General features: G+C 46.0%; 1 protein-coding gene across 5 annotated transcripts in view; it reads right to left on the minus strand.

Annotated features, from left to right (window-relative positions):
* The window catches only part of NDST2 (N-deacetylase and N-sulfotransferase 2), a 138,291-nt gene extending 121,035 nt beyond the window's left edge, over positions 1 to 17,256 (minus strand). For all 5 annotated transcript variants that reach the window (XM_063337868.1, XM_063337869.1, XM_063337864.1 and 2 more), the window contains exon 1: positions 17,036 to 17,256. The gene's annotated coding sequence lies outside the window, so the exon portion shown is untranslated. The remainder of the gene's footprint in view (positions 1 to 17,035) is intronic.
* Between the last annotated feature and the right edge of the window lie 1,636 nt (positions 17,257 to 18,892).

Here is an 18,892-nt window from a genome sequence, read left to right on the forward strand (position 1 = left end):
TCCCTGATGTTAGCCATCAGGGCCTCACTTGGGTCAAATAATCTCTCCATTTATTAGAAGAACAATTCCAGACAATTCAAGAGTTTTTAAAATATTAAATTAAAAGATGTCTCTGATAGGCCTAGCAATGAGACCACCGCTAATTCTGCAATGACAGAAGCTTATGCAATGGTTTTGAGTCATTTGACGCTGACAATGACCAAGCAGCAATGACATTGTGGTTTTAGGACATATGGAAAAAGGTCTTTTGGCACTTTAGAGAGGATTTATGACAAAGACTGCTCAATCTGGATGAGCAAGAGACATTCCAACCGGTCATACACCAAAACATCAGTGAAGCGGCATTTTTCGTGAGTTCTGTCATGTTCATCTAATGCTAAGAAGTTAAATGTGATGGAGGGGGTATTTGCTGAGTTCCCCCTTGTCTACACAGGCTGTAGGTGAAGATGCTACTGACTAGCCAAACTACCTAGAGCTTCAAAACAGCTGAATTCAATGTTGGGCACAAAATGAAAAGATCGATTACAAATCAACATCTCCTTTAAGTTCCTTTTAAAAACATTTTAAAAAGGACTTCTCCGCATCAATTTTCGCTCTTCTGGCAAAGTTTCTCTTGCAAGCCTCAACAACTTGCACAATAAGTTTGTTCTTAATATGGAAAACATGTATCCAGCGACTTTTTCCTGTGGTGTTGCTGACAGAGATAGAGGAACGTGACTCACTTCCGGTTTGTTTTTTTAAAAATCTATCAGCAAAGTCCGTGGCTGTCTCCCACCATGACTTTCTGCTCCGGAAGACCGGATGCCCGCTCCCACCACCAGCCCTCCTTCCCCCAGTAAAGGGCAGGTGGCTCACAGCCAGCCCAGCACAGCCCTCAGAAGCCCTCAGCAAGACCCCACAAGCCATGGGTCAGCACATCTTGTTAAATCTGTACGCTGACTATTCCAAGTAGTAAGCTTCTGGATGCAAGGTCCGCCTCTTCCCTTCTGTAGTGGAAATTTCCTATGGCTAAATAAATAAAAATATTATTTAAATACCTATCACAACCCACGAGAACTAACGAATTTCCACAAAGTTACAAAAGTGCAAGACACCTCAAAATTTGCACGCAGGTTGCCAGCAGCAGTCTTACAATAAGATGGCTTTGTAACAGAGCAGAGGCGAAGCATTTTTTTAAAACCCGTTAACCTCTTTGGTCTCTTCAATGTGAAGACATTGATTTGAACAGGTAATATGGAAAAATGGGTCTGCTTTAATTACAATGCCTAATGAACCACTGATTGCACAGAGATTTTTGTTCAGGACTGCTTAAGAATGAAGACTGAAGACTGCTCAGCCACATCACCAGGTGCAACACGAACAGGACTAACGTAACGAAAGATACTCAAGCCTACAGAAAACACAGCAACTCCACTAAGAACCCCCAAATGTAAATCCCTACAGATATAAGTTACAAAAGGAGCAATCCTCCTGGAAAAATAACATGGAATTCTTGATGTAGAAAACAATAATAAAAAGTGGTATTTTTTTTGTTCCCCTCAAAAGGAAACTTGAAGGAGTGTAACTACTGAAACAACTCCGTGGTAATACGCCACTGAGATGAAAAGGGAGCGATACCTCTCTGCACTATTGCTTCAGTCTTAAGTCTAAAAGGATTTCCTCACACTCACTCACAATAACTTGTTTTGTCTAAAGACTTTGCATGTTAGCTATTACGTTACAATATATTCTGAAGCTGCACACTTCTTCACAGCCAACACAAACTCAAGGTAGTCAGTGATCCGGGTTGTTAGGACATGCAGTAGACGGATTAGGAGAGGGATCTGGTCATCATTTATCCTATCATCTGTGGGGTCTGCTGCTCCAGCAGTGGATTCCTGCCTGTTTTCTTGCTCTATCTCTATGTTCCATGGCCTGAAAAACACCTATGCCACTGTATGCTGGTTTTGCATTTTTTTCCCTGAAGAAACAGGGTAGAAAGAGGCTGACTTGATAAGGAAAAAGAAAATACCCCATCTGGACAAGATGACTGCAAAAGGAAAGGAAATTACTAACTCATAAGCTGTATATTAAGCTGTTTCACAGGACCTCCCACTCTCAACCTCTCCGCTTCCTTTTTCCCTAAAAGCGCTTAGATTTATGGGGTTTTCTCCCTGTATGCTAGCAAAACTTCATTATTGTTTAGGCCAAAACACTAATGCTATTATCACAGAAGAGAAGACCAAAGGACAAAATACAGGAAGTAATTCAAGGTATGAATTTTTTTTGCAACTCATTATTTCCCAAAGACAGGGAAAAAAGTCATAGAGAACACAGCAAGCTCAGCTCCCAAGATCTAGTATTTCAAGGCTGCAAATTGCACATACCACTCTGTAAATACCAGAAAGGAGAATTAATAGCTAAACAACGCCTGCTTAACTCACACCGTTGGGTTCCAAAAGTTCAATTAATACCAGTAGATATTAAAAACCTATAAACCCCTTAATCTGTAGCATGCTTTCTTCTTTAAAGTAACTACAAAGAAACATGTATAGATGACAGAATTAAAACAAGAAATTGGAGAAAATTAATTTTCTCCCTGTATTTTCATGAGGGGAACGCATTAAGGTTGTATAAGCAAAATGAATTCTGATATATTCTATCTTGTAAGTGTTTGTCCTCACAACCTTCAGAATATCCAAATGTGATGGTGCACATCCATACATGTGCCTCTGTGTGTGTCTCTCCTCCTGTCTCCAATTTCCATGTTTAAACAAAAGCCTCAACGATGAATTCCATTACATAATCATGGGCAGAGCTATCACCTGATCTGCCACAGGGGCATCCTGAGCTAACCAGAAGTTATAACAACTATAGGTGGCTGTTCTCAGTGCAGAAGAACTACAAAAAGGAAGCAGCATTACCAGAAGGTTTTAGGTATTCTCTGACAGCCAGGTCTTCAGATTCAGAGACCTGGATTCCATTCAAGGCACAAGAAGGTGCTACAAACCTTTGTATCTACTTCTTAGTATCTGTATCTCAGCTATTTCACCTTCTTTTCTCCTCCAAAGCCTGTCTCTCCCACCTAACCTGTTATAATCTAACCTTCTCGTGTTCCTCATGCCATGCTTGCCTGCCCTTGAGGGTCACCTGTCAGTTCCCTGTCTAATGTTTCTCCTTTGGCAACACAAGCTGACAGATGCAGTACCCTCCTGATGGAATATTTTCCATTTCATTAGCACCCAAAAACCTACTAGCACCTCAGCACGTTCACCGTTTCCACGAACCCCATTCGTTTCCTAGAATCAGACGTCTTTTTTCAACAGCCATAGTCTCCGTTTCCCACACCTTGCAGCTTCAGCTCGCATTTCCTCTAAGGATCGGTCTGGATGCCGGCCTGCTCCAGCTCCCAACGCCTGGATGCCTCAGTACAGGAGCTCCCTCCTGTCCGCTCCATACAGAGACTGCAGAGCCCGGACTATGGGACAGGTTCTCCGTTCTGGTGCAACTCCAGCACTGACCAGACCCAAGGGGCAGGGACCTGCAGTTCAGGGGAGGAACCAGCGTCAGCCCCAGCCTCACGCACGCTGGTGGTGGGATCTTCCAAATTTCTAACCAGCTCTACAAAGTCTTAAGCATCCTTAAGTTACATTTATTCCCCTGACACTGCATCTTTCATCTAATTCTTATGGGAACATAAAGGAGTATTCTAGCTGTAATGCAGTATCAATAACAACACATTATATATATTTTGTATGCACAGTTCTGTTCTTTTGATAGTAAAAAACACAGTAACATAAATTCATGTTCATGACAGTTCATTTTCCCTATCCCACCTATCCACATTAGTGAACAAGACACCAGCCTCAATACACAGATTCTCTAGAGAGCAGACGCAAACCCGCTACCTTGCTTATTTCCCTTACCAATTCTCTTATCTGCCTACACAAAAAAAAAACCCTAAAAAAAAAAGGTGAGACTACTTTTCCCCTGGAAGGGGAATTGAGGTGTGGTGGTAAAGACTAAAACTTCAGTAGAAAATGCTGCAATCATTGTTAAGTACTAGCCCAAAAACAGACTCCATGCTTCCACCATCTTCTGATGAAAATTTACGTGGCAAAGTGCTGAAGCTGACTCAGCTCTATTTACAAATACTTCAAATACTTGTATCTCTTGCTGAAAAGTAAGCTCAAAGTTTTCCAAGGCAAAGGTAATGTGCATTGTATACTTTAAAAACATACAGTGTGGTTTAGTAAATGTTTATCATTACTTACACACTGGAAGGAAGAAAAAAAAAACAAACAAAGCAAAGTACAAAAACCTTCCGAAGAGAATCAAATTTTCTCCTTTTCCAATTTGCACACCTGTGTTGGGAGGGTCTTTTGATAAAGCTGGTGGCCAACCAGCACATGCTATTTAATTGTGCCGATCAGCATGATGTGGTGTGGTAAGAACAGCTCAGAAGGCTGGGAAATAGCACTTGCTGAAAATCAATAGAATCTGGTAGGGGTGGAAATCTACACAGTACCTCAGATGTATGGATATCACAGATCTCTCTATGCAACGAACTTTCCTGAGATAAAGCTGTTCTTTAGAACAAAGTAAGTCCAATTGTGCAAAGCACAGCCCGTGGGAAGTCAAACAACGAACAGATCTTCTAACCAGAAATAAACTACTTTAGAAAATGTAGCTTTTTATTGGAACTGACTTTTGGGTTTCCTTCTGACAGCTGACATCTTTCTACAAAGCAACGCAACAGAACGTCTGATATCTGTAAACTACTTTAGATCTCACAGTAACAGAAGAAAAACATTACATTCACTGTTTAAACAGCGCAATCAGGAAGCGCTCTTACAGAAATTGCCACGTCAGGTATCACAACTGGGTGGCAACTAGTTTGTAATCTCCCATATGGGGCCTCCCAGACCCAGCACCATCTTTCAGAAAAATAGCAGCCGGAACACAAAGATCAGAAACATCGATATTGATTAAAGTTAAATTCCAATTTTAAAATTTTAAAGCCATATGAAATTTTCAGACTGCTGGGCTTTGGGGGGAAGAAGAGCAATGCTGGCTTTCAAAACAGGTTTCTGATCTCCTAGAAAATCCAGATTGGTAACGTAGTAAAAGACAACATCCCAGCAAGAATGAAGGTCCCCTGTTGTAGGTGCTCTCAACCTCACCACACGCATCCGCCCTTTCTCACAAACCATCTGTGTGCAAATGGTCAGAACGAACGGGGTTTACGTCAAATTGTTAAGAGGTTGACACACTTCACTGGAGTAGAAGCACAAGAATATGGTAGGGGTAATCTTATGACTGCCTGGCTCTTGGAAGGGCCAGGGGGCTCTGATGAATGTAGTTACTGCTGTAATCTTGAGCCAAATGCCTAAGGGTGACTGCTATTTCAAATCCTCTAAAGCCTATGAAAACAGATAATCCATTGTTTAAAGACTTTTAACTAAAAAAGACCAAGGTTGCAAAGCCTCAGGCAGAAAGAACAATGAAACACCAGACAGCAGAGCACTTAGTATTAGTTTGCTGCCCACATATTGCTACGCTCTGCGCACTACACAAGAAATAGCAGCAATTGGACCTCTGTGTTGAGAAAGAGCTTTTACTGAAGAGGGAAGAGAAAGCAGATTCCTCTGCCCAGTCTCACAGCTACCTGCTCCCAGAGGCACTATACAGCAAAGGTTTTAAGTCTTAGCAGTGATTAGTTATGCCCAATATGAGCTGCATTAAATAGGCACAGAATTTTTAAAGCACTTGGCACTTGCTTTGGTAATGAGGCCCCTTTAATAAAATGCCTCGAGCTGAATACTTAAATATTGCAGCATTCAAAAAAAAAAATCAGTAGTCATTTATAACCTCTGCAGCTAGTACATTTAAAGCATGATGATGCTGTGCTACCAGTGTAACGTCAGTGCTGACTGTGCTGGTTTTGGCTGGGACCGAGTTAATTTTCTTCATAGTACCTAATATGGGGCTATGCTTTGGATTTGCGCTGGGAACAGCGTTGATAATACAGGGATGTTTTAGTTATTGCTGAGCAGCGCTTACACACTGCTCAAGTCAAGGCCTTTTCTGCTCCTCACACCACCCCACCAGCAAGGGCTGGGAGTGCACAAAAAGTTGGGAGACACAGCCAGACCGCTGACCCCAGCTGACCAAAGGGATATTCCAGACCGTATGACGTCGTGCTCAGCATATAAAGCTGGAGGAAGAAGGAGGAAGGGGGGCACATTCAGAGTGAATGTATTTGTCTTCCCAAGTAACCATTAGGCATGATGGAGCCCTGCTGTCCCAGAGATGGCTGAAGACCTGCCTGCCGATGGGAAGTTGTGAATTAATTACTTGTTTTGCTTTGCTTGCATGCACGGCTTTTGCTTTACCTATTAAACTGTCTTTATCTCAACCCACGAGTTTTCTCACTTTTACCCTTCTGATTCTCTCCCCCACCCCACCGGGGGGGAGTGAGCAAGTGGCCGTGTGGTGTTTAGTTGCCAGCTGGGGTTAAATCACGACGCTGACACAGTGCAGGAAGTTTGCCAAGCCAAAAAAACGCATTGCTATGACTTGCTCCCCAGGAGAGAGACCCATATCCGAGCAACCGCAACAGGGGAAGAACTACTCTACTCGCCGCTCTCATGTACTGCTTCCTAGGATTTGCTATTTCCAAACCCAATGAAAATTAACAAACATTTCTAAGAATTTTTGATGTGACATTTATTTCCTCATCCCTGTTTAAGATGCTCTTGGGTGACAGTGATAGGACAAAAAGTCTTTTGTACCAGTATTACCAACGCGAAGCTAGATTCAGATCAGTACTAGTCAAAAATCATTTCTACTTTCTTCTCGTATTCCCCACTGATCCCTATTTCTGCAGATTCAGTGAGGCCAGACATACAGGCAGAAGAAAGGGATGAGAAGTCTCCTCACATTCACACGATGGATTTCACTGCAGTAGCCAGTCTGTTCCTGTAACTTTACATGAAACAAAACATTTCTTTCTGCTTCTCCTTCCTTTTCCTTCGAGACACATAGAATCAAGCTAGATACCAAGATTTTCCTAAAAAATATTACCTAAGGATAATTCATTATAGGAAATATAAATTTAAGATTTGAGTGTTAGATAATATCATAATGTCTGTGCATACAAGGTCATTCCCATTTCACTTGGCTGAGAGTTCCCTCATCTTATTCTGGCCATCACGAAAGTCCTGGCATGTGTGCTCACAAGCCTTGCAACCACTTCCCCACCTTTGTCAGAAGTTTCATAGCTACACTGGAAGACAGCTGTGGTAAAAGGTCATGACTGCAAAGGACGATGAAACTCCATACAGCTCCAGTAAAAGTTACAGATATCCCAACAGAGGTTGTATAACACCAGTGCCAAAGGGTTATGAAGACAGGACAAAACCAGTAGAGCTCTCAACACTCGTTTTCAAGCTTGGTGCCATCAGTCCCATCCTGGTAGAGCAAGCATGAGGTTTTTAAATCACTAGCCCATGAAGACCAAACAATCTCTGCATCCCTACCTAATGCTTTCTCCAGATGGAGCCTAACGACGGGGGGGGGGGGGGGGGGGGGGGGAAGTCTTGCATTTGTGGTTTACAGCCTACAGCTGTATGAAGAGGTGTTTGTCTGTGTTTATTTATTTTTAAAAGTTTGCTCATTTTTAAAACCACTCAATAGAGATGTTACAGACATATCCTTCAAGAACAGCCTTGCTTCTAGTGCAGACACTGTATCAGTTTCCACTGTTTAGTCTTTCAGCGTAGCCTCTTGTTGATCTTCACCCTTGCACAGGATGCATTTCAGGAAGATATAATTGCAGGAAGAGGAAGGGGCCCGAACACTCACAACAATTTCAATCCCTAAAGATCTGTCCAGAATAGTATCACGGGTCAGACTATCAGTGGCAGGTTGCTAGGAAAAGATGTTGAAGAAAACACAGAAACACCTCTTCCCACCCCCCTCCCTTTTTTTTTTACAAGGTATGTAAAAAACCAAAGTCAAGAACCATTCTATAGAAACATAACTAGTTTTCTGAGATAATATGTCATGTCTTTCTGGTAAATTGCACAGGAACATAAAGATAATGCAGCACTGCTCATCAGAGAAGCTGGCAGGTCCTGGAGTAGGACGCAAAAAACCAAAGTGCAGAACCTGTGACCTCAGGTCTGGTCCACACCTTGATCAAAACGACTGCTTTCCTCTTCCCCTGGACGCATCTCCTTTAGAAACAACCATTGCTATGATTTCTTCAACCTTTCCCCTCAGAAGAAATCACCGATATAAAAATTAACCCAGTGTCCAATTAAAAGTGGAAAAGGACAGGCTGCAGTAACTGTCTCTCAGCCTGCTGGGCACGCAGCTCAGCTCTTACCACGCTGCCTGTTTCCGATATCCTTTTGGACTTTGTCATGACCACTGCTAGTTAAATCTAACCTAGGTGAATTTGACATCTAAAAATTTTGCTGGACTGATGCAAAGAGAAGTAGCGTAACACTCTTCTTCAGCTAACACTATCTGAAACTGTCTTTTAAGGTGATCATCTGGCATATATTTAGGTGCTCACACCTCTCCTCTTCTCCAAAGAGAGCAGTCCTGGCATCTCATCAATTCATCCTGTCCCCAGGGCACTCTGTGGTGTGCCAATACAAAAGCATTTGGGCCTGACTGGGTTTCTTACTGATCAACTGAAAAGTAACTTTTTATCTCCTGGAGAAAGGTAACATAGCAAAAAAGGAGGGCTGTTTTGTTCTGTTTATTTTAATTTCCACCTCAGTTTCCTGATCCTGCTTGCAGAGCGGTTGTGCCAATATTGAGAAGGGTCAGTATAGGACTGGATTCCTTTCCTTAGTGGTAGCACCAGCTTAAATGCAAACCGCGAGGAGCACGTTCAAAGGGCATCTTCACCCTGCTTTCATTTAGCAATGGAAAAAGCTAGGACAGACCCGTAAGATAATTATACAATAGCTCGACAACATGCCAGAGAGTTAACTGTAACAACCTCAGAGAAACATTATACTCAACACCAACTGCAATTAGGACAACCCCTGAACACTAGCTTGTTCTTAACCTGCCCACATATGCGACGCAAGACCGAAAGAGACTTCCGAGCTCTGCCTGCTTCCACAGGCACTGTATCATCACGTGTGGTTCGTGAGGAATTTGTATTTAAAAGTAACACTGGGGAAGGCAAACATCAATATTTTATTTGAGGCAAAGCAAGTTTTCCTGCAGAAAGCCCTGTGTTTATATGTTTACGTGGACTTGGGCCATGGAAACATACCCTGTTCCACGCAGGGTTACACGACACTAAACTACAGACGCTAACACATGATAACAGCACGTTCTCGTGGTAGCCTTGACTGAGGGAAGTAGGCTTATTCACATCACGCTTTGATACAAGTGGCCAGATCTGAAGCAGGAACATAAAGGAAGGATATGGATGAAAGCCTGCAGACAAAACTAAATCAGGAGACAGTGACAGATCTCTGCTTATGAGGAAGATGATTATGACTCAGCCAAAAGTAAAGCACACGCAGTTTCAGCTGAAGTATCACTGACTGAATCCAGAACATTTAATTAAAAATGAATAAAACCAATGAAATTACAAGTAACAAAATACATTATTTGCAACTGAAATGGGAGGGGCTGGGGGAAGCTTGATGTTTCAGAGGTGTTCTGGACAATGCATTAGACATGGAGACTAGCAATTTATGCCAGGCTTCAATGCTGAAATGAATCTGCCTCTTCAGGGCTGCCGGACTGGGCCAGGATCCCACTTTATCCCACTGAAAAGACAGATTCGACATTGTGATAGCTCACGTCATTCTCCTGAAAGGCAGTTCACACAGCTGATGAAACAGGGAGCTGCAGCAGTCCTCACGCACGGCCTCTCTGCGTTGATCGATGCAACGTCTACACTAGTTTCTGCCTGCTCTTTTTAGTATCTCTGCAGCCCTTGGTAACTGGAAGGACAAGCAGTTCACCAACAGCAAGGTGCCAGTGATTTCAGTTTTGTAGCTCTGCAGCTGAGACAAACGATGCCACTTCAAAGATGCCTCTACATTTGAAACAGACCCACACACAGGTCATCCCCAGAAGAGAAACACAAGCAAGACACAGGTGATGATAGATGGAAGAGGACAGCAATTTAAGGAGTCAGCAAAGACACCAACCTTTTCTCCACTGAAAATTTCTACCTTGAATTAGATTACACAGAGTTCCCACTCTTACTGTGCTCCTCGTTCACCTTAGGCCATCAAATATTAAGAGGTATTCAACTTGCTGTGAAATTACATTATTTATCTCAAGCAGGGATAGAAACATAATGTGGCACTGTGTTGGGCCACTCCAAGCCTGACCTCACCCTTCGTTCAAAACTTCCAGCAGTGTCAAAAACTGCTGGAAGTCAAACCTTCCAGCAGTGCAAAACGCAGACTGTGCAGGAGAGAAGCCTGTCTCTTTACAGAAAAAAAATCACGTAGGCCACTACCTGACATTTTGACATTCAGCTTGCTTCCAGAGCCAACTATAATCTCAGCAGTTAAGGTTCTGAATCTAACGAAGACCTTCTCATGACCTGCTCTGACTTCTCTGGGACAGGCATGGCTGGCCAGGACCACAGTAAGGTCCTGGTTATCAGATACAGGGGAACGCTGGCTGGTGAACAACTTAACCACAGAGGCAAGGGCAAAGAGACAATCAACAGTTGCAAAGCATGCCATAACGTTGAGCATTTGCAAAAGCTTTCAGAATAAAGTGTCAGTGGTATAGAATCACCGCATCAGCATTAGCTAAAAAAAATAATAATAAATATCTAGAGAAAAAGTGCTCTAAATGTGGGAAAGGCAGTTAAGATTAGAAGAGACACATTTATGTAAATCATTTATCAGTGAAAGTATTAAAAATGCTACAGTGAAAGCAGTCCAGGATTAGGAGCAAGTTAACTTTACTCTGGGAAGTATTCAACTTACCTTCTGCTTAGGTACCTTTCCTGCTGACATTTTCTACATCTGGACTAACATCCTCAGTTTTCATTATACTCAGTGGAAAGACAAAAAAGAACTTCCAGAATGCGATTCACCTCACAAAATATGGACATCTGCTTTAGAGTGAAATAAATTGCGCCCTAACACACCCTTAATATAAAGGGAACTTGTAGCATATAGCTGAGATGTGGACACTTCTGTTGTAGATCTTGATGCGCAGTCAGATGAGTCCAACTCTCATCATCCACGAGCTGACCGAACTGACTATTTTAAAAGTCCTTTCTGGCACGAAGTTTCCCACGCACTTTAAAGCATTGGGTAGGACTAGAGAGTAGAGAGCGAATGCAAAACCGTTCACTAAGAGGCTCTTAAGACAAAAATAGACATTTATAAAGTGTTCCAGGGTTCTTCTAACCTTTCTCAAGCAAATCTCAAGTTTCACTTCTTTTCTAAATTGATCTCTACTACTTGAAATCTATCACAGCTAAAGCCTGTCATCCCACTGTTTCCTTTAAGGAATTTATACCAAAGCGATTGAAAATTTAAGAGTTAAGATCTGTTGAAGAGCTCTAAAAATCCACACACAAGCTCTGATTTTACTTCAGAAGTACTGCCAAGCAAATTAGCATTAATTAGAGACAAGCTGAAAGACCAATAAAATATCAGGCTAATGGAATCATCTGGAAACGTAAGACTAAACATGATCAAAGAAAAACAAGTTGTTCCATCGTACCATCTAATGGTCCTAACATGGAAGCCTCCCAACATGAACCACTCAGAGGAACACTGGATTCTTGGAGAGTTTCTGATGCAGAAATGAAGGATGTAGGAGATGAGAAACAAATGGAGAAGAAAGGGCAGGATACAGGGGTTGCGCACTTTCAAAGAGACTGACCAGATGGCAGACCAGAACTGCAAAAAGAGATTAAGAAGGGATAAAATTGTCATTTTGCTGTCCCTCTTTCCTCCTTCCTTGTTGCATCAGCTATGCCAACCCAGCTTCCAAGGGAACTGCTGAATACAGAGGAAAAACACGCATCAATAAATAAAAGCCGCAGCGATCCCAAGCCCCAGAGAGGGCTATGACTTGTTGGCATGTCATTTAACACATGCAGTTTCATGTCCTACTCTCTCCCCCATTGTGGAAACCCTTCCTCCCTGAGGAGGTACCTGCGAGCCCTCGTCTCCTCGTGTGAGCTACAGCACCAGGAGGAGAAGGTAGGAGAGGAGGGGACAGACTCTGCTGTCTCTTGCTTTACAAGGAATGCCCAAGACAATATTTTCCACTAATGCAGACACTTCCAATAGGAAAAAAAAAATAGGAATTCAGAATTTTGCACTGCAGTGCAGGGAGAAAACAGATCAGACTAGTGCAGTACAGCTCTACTCAGATCCCACCAAAACCCTAGATCACACTCCCTCATTCCCATCCCACACTCAAAACATGTGCCAAAGCGCTGAAGATGGTAACTGCGGCGTGACACACACACACAGAGCACGGGGACCAGTGTTAGGACCTGCACAAGCCCCGTGCACTGAGCAGAGGACAAAATGTGCCTCTCCTTTTCACCCTCCTTTGTTCCTAGAAAAAGACAATGAACGTTGGTCTCTAATCACTGTTAGTTTTAATGCTTAATTTGTATTTAATGATGAATATTAAATTCACTTCATGGAAAGAAAATGTGCTGTATTTTAGGCTGAGTTAAGGTGTTAACGCTTCAGCTGGAGAGCAGCTGCAAACACTGTTGATATTCAATGTCTGCAGCCCCAGCAGGAAGAACAGCTTTGGTTACGTACAGCTACAAACACATCTGGAAGAGACAGGTATTTTTGAACATCCTATTGGTGGTGTTAGTACATAAGGAAGTGCTGTGTGAAGCTGTCCTTACTTATTTTGCACTATTCATTTTACTCAACAAATTCAAAAGCAGGCTGAGTCTATATAGAGATAGACCGTGACCATCCCTCTCCCTGTTTGGAGAGTTTGAGCAGCTTTGAAAAACAAGCAAACACCAATTCCCACTTCTGTGAAAACAGATCTTGTGACATTGCCCAGTATATGCCACAAATATTTTGAGAAGGTCCAAACTGCATTTTACAATCTTATCAACCCCCTCACGTTCACTGCTAGATCAGTTAGTTACTAAAAACATTACAGCAGGCAAGAACGTAATGGAGGATACCTTCCTTGTGCAGAAGATTAATTCATCATTCACGTCTAGAGATTTCTACTCCATTTTTAATAAGGCACATATGGATTGAGTCTAGCGATCTATATCATTTCCTTTCAGGATATGGGTCTATATTGAAAAGCAGTCCCCAAACAGCAATTGCCAGAGGCCTGAGACCTTCAAATATTGCTATGCAGAGAGAACAGTTAGGGCTCTGATGTATGTACTCCAGTAAATCTTTCAGTGGCGATTTAAGACACAACTGTGCTCCACAGCTCTGCTGGAGATTCCTGCCTCCGGAGCAGGATCAGCAAAGCAGAAAGTCTGACTGTACCTTCACTGCTGCACCACACAGCCCGGCATCAAAACTCCCGCGGTGGAAGCAGAGGCGCTTATTCCCTTCTGATTTTGCCTCAGTGGGAAAACTGCCAGCATAAGGGCAGGAGCAGAGCAGGGACAAAAAAAAAAACACAAACCAACCCAAAAATCCCCCACATCCCCCAGCCTTTGAGACTTCCAGAGCTGATGTGAGAGCGCCCAGGACCAGGCGTGCCGTGCCTGCCGAATGTGCTGCTACAGGCCAGAGGTGAAGCGCCTCGGTGCAGGCATAAGGAAACGTGGAGCTTCACCTCTTCGCATTCTGTTCAATCAGCCAAAGCAACTGCGTTCAGGAAAGTCACAGTGAATTTCACAAAGACGGATAATGTTGCTCTGGGCCTTCTAAAAATACGCTCCCAGCATTAGCCTTCTACCAGTTCTGCACTGCTCAAAGCCTGTCATCAGACAACAGCAACTTAGTTGTATTTGCGTGCAATTGCGGAGCCTGGAAAGACAGCTAGAGAGGGAAAAAACTGAACTCAAAGACCCTTGCATCAGCGAGGGCTACGAAAAGGCTAGAGAAGCAGAGACAGCAAACGGGGGCATTCACCCCAATTATTTCCAGAATCCAGGACAGACCTGGCACTGGTGCCCGGCTCTGCCACCGCAGACTGCTCGTGTGCTACTGCTGCAGCATCGCTGCCTGACACCCACCAACTCCACTGCAGCTGCCTGTTGAGCTGGAAATCTGATACACTGCAAAGGTTGCTGACAGCCAGAGGCTGTTCCCTTGTCTATAAAATATCCTGTAATAAATTACATTACAGACTAGGGAAAAGGATTCGGAAGGGAGAGAATTAAAACACAACCTTATGAGAGCTAAATGAGACCAATTAAAAGAGATTTGCTACAAGTGCTGAGGGATTTTGACCTGAGCTGTAATCAGGGATGGATACGCATTCCTTTAAAAGAGGCAAACGAGCGAGAGATCATGTGTAAACAACTCTGCCAATTAAAATGAAACGGATTATCTTATCTATGCAGCTCTGCTCAGAGAATCACCGCATATTCCAGATACACCACAGAGAGATATGAGATAGGCATTCAAACCTCTGAAACACGGCTCAGTGATGAGGAGATATGCTGTGGTTCAGGACACACCGAGGCCTCATCTGCATTTGGGTATTCTCCCTCCCACCCCCCTTTTTTTTTTTTTAAAGAAATCATGGAATTATAAATGCTAATACAAAACTAGACTCGGGCTTTTTTTATCAGCTCACCTACATGAATTCTGATGCAGATCAGACTGAAGGTTAGGCATCGCAATGGTAAAACAAGCCTCACAGAAAAATCACACAGCAGATAGCACCATCACTGCAACTACTGGATACTGCTGAAAACCAGGCAGCTTGCCAGCGTGCATGCTCATGTCCCGATAAACACTCGCAGGTATTATTCCACGTCTTAAAATAGTGATTCTCAGTTTTTTCTATATCACAATCTCCGTTTTGCTGCCAGATACCCCAGACTGCCTCTCTCCTCACGGTCAGTGATACCGGAGGGCAGGACTGGCCCCTGATCTTCGCTCTGCCACCACAGCTGAGAACCCGTATGAAGAGCAAAAGTCCTTTCTGTGATTGGAGTGAAAAATTTGATGTGGACAGATGTACCACTGCTTCTGCTCCGTGTCCTTGCTCTGCAGCTCATTTTCACTGCTTTTTGACGTTTCTAATACATCCTAGTTCAAAATCATATTCACATACAAAAAAAGCAGTTTCACAAGGGCTGAAAAACGCATCAAAACAGAGGAAGAAAAGACACGTTAGGAAACCATGTTCGAGAAGCAGTAGCACAGAAAATAGTATCATGGACTTAAGGAAGAGCAAAAACTAAAAGGGAAGAAAGAACAAAAAGAGGAATTTGGGACGAGGAAGAAAATTTTTAAAAGAAAATAGTAAGCATAGAAGACAACAGCCTTAAGAGACATGTATATGTTCACAGTTGCTGACAGTGGAAAAGTTTTAGAACATTTTATGTTTGTTGCCAGATTTGAACACAGAGTTTTTCCACTGGCTCAGATCTGGTCTAGCGGAGTCGGGCCGCCTTTGGAACCAGCCTAGCTCTTAACACAGCACAATCACTTTTGTGCGGCATCAACTACAAACTAAAAAAGCCTTTCTAAATCAAATCTGACAATTCCAGTGCCATGAAAACAGCTCCACTGAGAAGCCCAGTGGAGAAACACCACCCAAACCCACCGCAGATGGAGCACCTCAGGTGTCTCCGTGGAGCAGTTCTACCAGGCTTGGCTCCGGGACCGCTCACTGGTGCAGATGCAGAACGCGAGCACGTGCGGGCACCCAGCCCGATAAACTCTTGGGGCTGATGCTGCGCTTGTAATTATATCTGGCTCTCAGGGTGTTTTTTGTACACAAGATGTTCCACCGTACCGGTGCTACCTAGATTCTTCCATCATCCAAAACTTCACAGTCCAATTATTGTAGATAATTGAGTTGACTGCATGTAACCTGAAAAATTCATCAGAAGTTTCTAGTTTATCTCTTTGCCACAAAGGGCAGGGTTACATTTCCTAATGAGAAATGCACGTACAATTAGCAACTCTGAATACTTCTTTGGCAAATTGGTCACAAAGAATCCCAGTGTGGAGTAGTGTAACTTGTGGTTAAATTCAGATATATGACATCTGCCCGCTTCTAATTCGGGCAACACAGAGTTTATTCACTCGTCCACAAGCAAACAGGGGCGTCTCGCGCTTTATTTATCACTGCAAATACGTTTTAGCAACCAAAAGGATGGGATATACTATAGGAAGGATGCCTTACGTTCCACCAGCTTTTCCTACGTAACCCCGTTTTCGTTGTGCCGCCGCGTTACCACCACCGTGCCCGCCGCCGGCCTCCGCCGAACGGCAGCCCCGAGCGGAGCCTGCGCCGCGCACGGTCCGGCCGCGGCCGCACGGCGGGGTGCGGGCATCGTTCGCCCCGCTGCCTCCCGACTTCTTCAGCGGCGGCCGAGACCGTACCGAGCCACCCCGCCGTTCGCCACCCACAAACAAAGCCGGAGCGCGGCCCCGGCGCGGCCCCGTGCTCCCGGCCGGCGAAGAGTGGGCTGCGAGGGGCGGCTGCCCTGGGGAAGGAGCTGCTGCTCCGCACCGCGTGTTGGCGGCTCGGCGCCCACCCCACGGCAGCCGGGCAGAGCTGAGAAACCTCCGGCCCCGGGCGCCGCCGTGGCGGGAGACGGGGCCGGGTTCCCCCCGGCCGCACAGGTGGCTGCGGGGCGGCTGGCGCCGCGCCTCAGGGCCGGGGGGCAGCGCCCTCCTCGCCGCCGGCCCCAGCTCGGCCCCCGCGGCGGCTCCTCACAGATCCCCCCTCTCCGCCCGGGGCCGCCGTCCCCCGGCCGGCACACAACTTCCCCCGGCCCCGCCAGCGCCGCTCGCCCTCCCCCGCCGCCCCCCGAGCCGAGCCGAGCCGAGCCGAGCCGAGCCGGGCCGGGCCGCCGCCACCCCGCCGCCCTCCTCCTCCTTCTTCTCCTCCACCTCACCTGCCGCAGGGAGGCCCGGCCGGGCGGGCTGGCGTGGGCAGGGCACGGCTCCCGGAGAACGGGCGGACGGACGGGCGTCCTCCAGCGCGGCGGGGAGCTCTCAGGCCGGCCGCGGCCCGCCGGCTCCCGGCCGCTGGGCGTCCCTCCGGCCGCTGGGGGAGCCGCCGCCGCGCCGCTCGGCCGCCATCTTCCGCGCGGGAGGGGCGGCAGGCCCCGCCCTCCGGCCACCGCCAGGCCGGGCCCCCGCGGTGCGGCGGGAGCGGGACCCCGCGGGGAGGACAGGGGTGGCGGCTCAGGGCCGGGAGCTCCTGTCCAGGACAGGACGTCGCTGCACGCCGTTACCGAAACACGTTGCGGCGGGTTTACACACGCACCACATCACACAACACCTCCCCCTCCGTGAGGGCGGCCGCGGTTTCGCAGGAGGGAAGCCCGGCGGGACGGGTATCGGTGCGGGCGGAAGGTGTGGGATGCCCAGAACAGCGTTAGGTGGGGACGGACAGCGCCGGGACAGCGCCGGTGGTGGCAAACCCCCCCCCCATTCCCCGATAAAAACACCCCCCCACCGTGCCATTTCCGACTTAGAAAGAGAAAATTGTAGTAGGAAGCCAGAAGGGGATGTGGAGCCACATCACAGGAGCATCCCTCCTCAGCAGAGGATGGAGAAGTGGACGGCAGCTTGGGAGTGCGGTTACCACGGTCCTGCTTCGGAAGCACCCGCCACGCTGCAGAGGAGCGAAAAGTTATCATGGTTTGGCACACGTAGGACCTGGAGGGGTCAAAAGAGGCAGAACTGTCTGGGGGCAGAAGAGGAGCAAGCGAAGGGAAAGCTGGTGCTCGGGGAACGAGGCCTCAGGCTGCTTCCCATCCTGCTGTCTGAGAAGTGCCGGGGCCCTGCAGATCACTCCCAGAAAGCCCTCAAGAAAGCAACATAAGAGGTAAATTTGTTGTACAGGGACCTGTTCCTCTATTGACAAGTTGGAAAAGCTAGAAAGTCACTGCTTTCAGACACATTTGTACGGGGCTTTTCAGCTTCTGCTAATCAACTTGTATCTGAAGCACTGACCATGCTTCTGTAAGCCAGAGTTAGCAGGTGAATCAACCAACCAAAGTAGAGCAGACAAAGCAATGAGCAATCATGTCTTAGCAGGGCTCAAAAGCCTGTTCTGCTTCTGGCCGACAGCACCCACACCCCAGCAGAGGCCGACGAGGCAGCTGCTCCCACCACCTGCACCGAGGCTGCCGTCCCATCATCTCATCACACTGGGACCTCGCACTGCCAAAATACCCAGCAGCGTGTATTTGAACACGTGATTGCATTTCTGTTGAATTAACCCAAACACGTACCAAAGTGCTTACATCAGGTGACATGCCGTCCCCCTGCCTGCAGCCATCCCATCGCTAGCGTGGCAGCAGCAGGTGAGACCCCATCTACCACAGACGTTGCACTTTCCAAAACAGCTGAGCAGGTCTGAGCCAGCCGAGGGAATGCGCAGCAGTTCAGCACCGTGTCACGTGCTTGTAGCATTTATGATCCAGTACTACATTCTGTGGAACTGGATTTACTGTTTCAAACCACAGTTTGATATTCTGATACAAAAAGTGTTTTGGTCGTTCCCCTCTCTCCCCCAGTCCAACCAATCTCAGTTACACTGAAGGAGGGGAATCATTGACAGGAACGTACTTTGTACGCTATAGTACACGTACAACAATACTAGCTTAAAATTCCATTTAAGTGTGCAGTGGAAGAAACCACCCCAAAATATATTCCATCTCTGCAACCTCCTCCTCCCTCTACCAGAGCAGAATTCACCTCCCTTTCATTTCACCACAACTCCCAACCCCTCTGCCATCTTT

Source organism: Chroicocephalus ridibundus, chromosome 6, assembly GCF_963924245.1.
Source record: "Chroicocephalus ridibundus chromosome 6, bChrRid1.1, whole genome shotgun sequence".
Classification (NCBI taxonomy): Eukaryota; Metazoa; Chordata; class Aves; order Charadriiformes; family Laridae; genus Chroicocephalus; species Chroicocephalus ridibundus.